We start from the raw sequence: 6108 nt of genomic DNA, 5'->3' as shown, positions 1-6108 counted from the left end.
GGCAAAACCCCATGTTTATAGTCTTAGTGGGTTTCTGACTAGTTAGTCAAGATGTGAAAACAAGAAGAGTGACACCTAATTCGGGATAGTTGTCAAGAAAGAAGGGAGGGGAGGGAGGAAGGAAAGAAAGAAGGGAGGAAGGGAGGGAGGGAGGAAGGCAGGAAAAAGAGCAGGCTAAGGATATGAACTTTGGATGCAGAGGTTTCTTCTGACCGCAGCCTGGGTGGCGCACCCTAGGTCTACAATCCTAGAAGGAGAATCCTAAGTGTTGGCAATTAGCTCTTAGCAGCCTGGCTCTTCTCTACAGATTAATCTTGCTGGCGGGGGGGCGGGGGTGGGGAGTCTGACCCTGAACGAACGTTGGAGGCAGCTATGAGGCTGGGTGATGGGCCCAAGGCTTAACTTCTGCCTGGGCCTCCTCGGCCCCCACTCTGCTGGATTTGCAAGGTCTATACAAGGGCTAATAATGTTCCCGACCGAAGGCTTCTCTGTCAAAGGGCGAGGGCTTTCTAAGCCGGCCTAGTCGCCGTAGCGCCCCACTAGCTTTCAGTTCTCCGGTAACGAGCGGCCCTCAGGACCCGCTCCTGGGGCCCGTGCGTGTGCAAAGCGGGCATTTTTTAAAAAAAATGTGTTAGTGTTTATTTATTTTTGAGAGACAGAGACGGAGCGCGAGTGGGAGAGGGGGAGAGAGAGAGGGAGACCCAGGATCCGAAACAGGCTCCGGGCTCCGAGCCGTCAGCCCAGAGCCCGACGCGGGGCCCGAACCCACGAACCGTGAGATCATGACCGGAGCCCAAGTAGGACGCTTAACCGACTGCGCCACCCAGGCGCCCCAAAGCGGGCATTTTAAAGATATACACATTTAAGCAAAGAATCGGCTTAAGACGAGCCAGAAAGAAGCAAGGAAGCTTCCTGTCATGCCTTCCTTCCGCTGCCTCTCTCTTTCTCCATCCTTCACTTTATTCCTTCTTTCCAATCTCCCCGCCCTGGACCCCTCCTCCGGTCCAGTTGTGATGGCGACCTAAGCCACCCCACCGTATTACATTTTGTTGCACTTCTCTGTTGATGTGCCTGTCGTCCGTCTTTAAGAGGGTCAGCTCAACCTGCGGCACCTGGGTGGCTCAGGCGGTTAAGCATCCGACGTGTGGTTCTTGGCTGCAGCCGCGATCTCCCGGTTCGTGAGCTCGAGCCCCGCATCGGGCTCTGCACTGACAGTGCGGAGCCTGCTTGGGATTCTCTCTCCCTCTCTCTCTGTCTGTCTCTCTCTCTCTCTCTCTCTCTCTGTGCCCCTCCCCCGCTCACGCTGTCTCTCTCAAAATAAAATAAATAAACTTAAAAAAGAATGATGGCCTAGCACATGCCACAACACGAACGATCCCTGAAAACATGATGCCGAGTGAGGAAGCCAGACGTACACGAAACCCATTGGATTATACACTTTAAGTGAGTGAATTTTATGGCATGTGAGTTATATTTCAATAAAGATGTCAAAAAGAAACTTCTTGTTTGGCTGGGTCCCAAAGGCAAGCTTCCTTTAAAAGCGGGGACCGCTCAGAAGCTGTATTCCTCTTTCCAATCCCAATTGTCACTCTCCTCGCATTCTTTTTGCTCCAAGTGAGTAACTGAGGCCAGCCTGTGTTCAAAGAGGCTTGGATCGGGCTCCACCTTTTGTGGGAAGGGTGTCAAAGAACTTGGAGGCATGTTTGTTGGTTTTTTTTTTTTTTTTCTCTCTCTCTGGAGTTTATTTATCTGCTTTGAGAAAGAGAGAGAGCTGGAGAGGGGCGTAGAGAGAGGGACAGAGACACAGCCCCAAGCAGGTTCCGTGCCGTCAGCACAGAGACCGACGCGGGGCTCGAGCTCACGAACTGCAAGGCCGTGACCCTCAGCGGAAATCCAGAGTCCGATGCTTAACTGACTGAGCCACCCAGGCACCCTGGAGGCATGTTTTATTTTTTTTTTAATTTTTTTTTAGTGTTTATTTATTTTTGAGACAGAGAGAGACAGAGCATGAGCAGGGGAGGGGCAGAGGGAGAGGGAGACACAGAATCCGAAACGGGCTCCAGGCTCCGAGCTGTCAGCACAGAGCCCGACGCGGGGCTTGAACTCTCGAACTGTGAGATCATGACCTGAGCGGAAGTCGGACGCCCAACCGACGGAGCCACCCAGGCGCCCCTGGAGGCATGTTTTAAAGGCATCACACTTCCTCTGCCCCACATATGTTCCAAATCTTTCCAGGCGGGAAATCACCGAGGGAGTGTAAACCAAGGACCCCACTGACGTGCACGCCTGCCCTGAGGTTACCTGTGGACTGAATGGGGTCCTGTGGAAAGGGACCAACACTGCTCTGCGTCAGGCCATCGCCCTGAGGGGACGCTGGGTGGCCGGGCCCTCTGACTTTTCAGAAGCGAAGCCAGAAATCTGCACTTTATGGGAACTCTCCCAATCGTTCGGCTTAAAAAATTCTTTTAATTTAAAAAATTTAAATTTTTTATTATACAAATGAACTGCAGGCCCACGGGGAGGGGGGAGGCAAGGTTTCGGGGAATATGCTTTCGACTTTCTTTTTCTGTGCGTGTATCTGTTTTGTTTTGTTTTGTTCTCCATCTGCTTTATAAGCAGCTTTTATTATTTTTATTTTTTTATTAGTTTACTTGTTAATGTTTATTTTTGAGAGAGAGAGAGACAGAGCACAAACGGGGGAGGGGCAGAGAGAGAGGGAGACACAGAAAATCGAAGCAGCCTCCAGGCTCTGAGCTGTCAGCGCAAACTCCGATGTGGGGCTCGAATTCTCGAACCGTGAGCTCATGGTCTGAGCCGAAGTCGGACGCTTAACCGACGGAGCCACCCGAGGGCCCCTGTAAGCAGCTTTTAAAACAATATATTGGAGGGGGGCCTGGGTGGCTCCGTCGCTTAAGCGTCCTACCCTTGGTTTCAACTCAGGTCATGATCTCTTCGTGAGTTCGAGCCCCACATGGACCTCCGTGCTGCTCTGCACTGACAAGTATGGAACCTGCTTGGGATTCTCTCCCTCTCTGCCCCTCCCCAGCTCTCTCTCTCTCTCTCAAAATAAATAAACTTAAAAATAAGGAAATAAAGCAATATATTGTAAACACCTTTCGATGTGAATAAGTATACTTCCTTGTTAATATTTCTGATTGTTGACACAGCATGTTGCTGTGCTAGGATGTATTTAATCAGCACCCTGCTATATCAGTAAGGGGTAGCTTTGGATTTGAGGGCCCAAACCAGAAGGATGCACAACGACAGCACATGAATAAAATAATAGTGGCTTTAATAAGATAGAAGTTGAAATCTCATTCACGTCGGGGAAGTCTAGAGGTAAGCAGTGCTGGGTTCCATATCATCTCTCTTGGCTCTGTCTCTCTCCCCACATTGCTTTTACCTCATGGTTCAATAACGCCGCCAGAGTGCCAGCCATCGTATCCACATTCCAGACAGCAGGAGGAAGGAAGGGACAAATCCTATGTCCCAGAAGTCATCTCCAACAGCTCCCTTTGTATCTCATCGATGAGAACTTAGGTATACGCTCACAGATAGCTGCAAAGGAGGCTGGAAATAACAGCCTTGGCTCTGGACATTCTGCACCGCTTTAGAAATCCTGGTGTCCAGAGGCCCCTGGGTGGCTCAGTCGGTTGGGCGTCCGACTTCCGCTCAGGTCATGATCTCACCGTCCATGGGTTCGAGCCCCGCGTCGGGCTCTGTGCTGACAGCTCGGAGCCTGGAGCCTGCTTTGGATTCTGTGTCTCCCTCTCTCTCTGCCCCTCCCCCGCTTGAGCTCTGTCTCCATCTCTCTCGAAGGTAAATAAACATTAAAAAATTAAAGAAAAGAAATCCTAGTGTGCAAACTGTGGCCTCTATTTTTTTTTTCTTTTTAAGTAAGCTCAATGCCCAACGTGGGGCTTGAACTCATGACCCCGAGATCAAGAGTTGAGTGCTCTACCGACTAAGCCAGCCAGGCGCCCCTAACCTGTGGCCTCTAAAAACCATTTTCCCCCCGAAAAGAATCAGGACTTTTCCGGACCTGGGGTACAAGCTGAGTACCAGCTGAGTCTGGAACATCTTAAACTAGAAAGCGAGGAAACTTTCAAAGTTGATCATGGATTATGTGAAATAAAGCATCTCTCTTGTCAAGCAACTATTATTATAGCCTTTCTGTGCCACATAACCGACCCAAATCCTAACTGATATAGCAGTTTACCTTAAGAATGAGCCGCAGAATGCTTGCTTCGGCAGCCCATATACTAAAATTGGAGCAATGCAGAGATTAGTATGGTCCCTGCTCCAGGAGGGCATGCAGGTTCCTGAAGCCTTCCACTTTGTTCAAAAAATTTTTTGGTGTTTATTTATTTTTGAGAGAGAGAGACACACGCAGAATGTGAAGCAGGCTCCAGGCTCCGAGCTGTCAGCACGGAGCCCGATGCGGGGCTCGAACCCATGAACCGTGCGATCATGACCCGAGCCGAGGTCGGACGCCCAACCGGCTGAGCCCCCCAGGAGCCCCCCATTTTGTTTGAGAAGGCAGCTGCACTTGTAGCCCGCAGAACATAACATACAGAGAAGTTGAATCACTATGTTGTACACCTGAAACAAATGTAACATTATTACATTACTCAGTGCTAAATGCATGGTACCTGCTGTAAGGATTCCTATTATTTGCACAAGTACCTCAAACTCAAAACTGTTCAACATTGACCTTGTGATCGTACTTCCTCAAGGGCCCCTCCTCCAGGGTTCCCCATCTGATAAGTGGCTGCATCACCTTCCCAGCTGTCCACACCATGAACCAGGGCGTGGTCCTCTCCCCGGGATCAGTCCAACCAATGGCCAACTCTCCCTCCCTCCTAAACACCCCCACTTTTGTCTCTTCTGGCCACCCGTACAGCTCCCCTCCCCCACTCTCATTCAGTCCCTATCCACCCTGCTTCCTGAGAGTCCTTTGCAAAGGCCGATCCCCTCCAGTCCCTCCTGCTCTCGACTTTCTAGAACTTTCTATGGTTTTTACAGAGAAGTGGGTCCTAAGACTTGCATAGTTCAGCTCTTGCCTAGGTCTCCTCACTCATCTTGGTCCCCCTTCTCTCCTTTCACACATGCAGTTCCCTCTGCCTGGAAACACTCCCTCCCCCCACCCCCCACTCTGGGGGCATTTGAAGGATCAGCTTGAGTTCACTTTTCCAAGGGAGCTGTACCTGATTCCTCTCTCCCTTTTCAAAAACTCTTTGGCCCAGCACATATTTCTTTTCTTTTTTCTTTTTTTATAAAGATTTTATTTAAAAAAAATTTTTTTTTCAACGTTTATTTATTTTTGGGACAGAGAGAGACAGAGCGTGAACGGGCGAGGGGCAGAGAGAGAGGGAGACACAGAATCGGAAACAGGCTCCAGGCTCTGAGCCATCAGCCCAGAGCCCGACGCGGGGCTCGAACTCACGCGAGATCACGCGAGATCGTGAACTCACCGACCGCGAGATCGTGACCTGGCTGAAGTCGGACGCTTAACCGACTGCGCCACCCAGGTGCCCCACTTTTTTTTTTTTAATGTTTATTTATTTATTTTGAGAGAGAGCAAGCGAGCAGGGGAGGTGCAGAGAAAGGGAGGGAGAGAATCCCAAGCGGGCTTTGCACTCTCCTTGCAGATCCCGATGCGGGGCTCAAACCCACAAACAATGACATCATGACCTGAGCCGAAATCAAGAGTCAGACGCTCAACCAACTGAGCCACTCAGGTGTCCCTCCCTCCATTTCTTTGTAAATAACAACCATGCACATGATTACATGGAAACATGTGTGGTTGTGCGTTTATTATCTGTCCACCCTGTCAGACCGGAAGCCCTGGGAAGGCAGCAAGGGCATGGTCTCTTTCGTGGTGTTTCGTGTGCCCCAGTAGCACACAATCAACGTTCCTGTCAAACTGTTGTATTGAGATGTAACACACAAGAAAGTACACAAGTCAGGGGCGCCTGGGTGGCTCAGTCGGTTGAGGTGCCAACTTCAGCTCAGGTCATGATCTCACGGCTCGGCTCGTGGGTTCGAGCCCCGTGGCGGGCTCTGTGCTGGCCGCTCAGAGCCTGGAGCCTGCTTTGGATTCTGTCT

The 6108-nt window shown here is 50.5% G+C and overlaps 1 non-coding gene across 1 annotated transcript; it reads left to right on the top strand.

Annotated features, from left to right (window-relative positions):
* The first annotated feature begins 4240 nt into the window (after positions 1 to 4240).
* Positions 4241 to 4342, top strand: LOC122478109. Its single transcript, XR_006295866.1, has one exon. It is a non-coding gene; the product is annotated as a U6 spliceosomal RNA (small nuclear RNA).
* Positions 4343 to 6108: the final 1766 nt, after the last annotated feature.

This window comes from Prionailurus bengalensis, chromosome X, assembly GCF_016509475.1.
Source record: "Prionailurus bengalensis isolate Pbe53 chromosome X, Fcat_Pben_1.1_paternal_pri, whole genome shotgun sequence".
Taxonomy (NCBI): Eukaryota; Metazoa; Chordata; class Mammalia; order Carnivora; family Felidae; genus Prionailurus; species Prionailurus bengalensis.
This window is presented reverse-complemented; position numbering and strand designations above follow the sequence as displayed.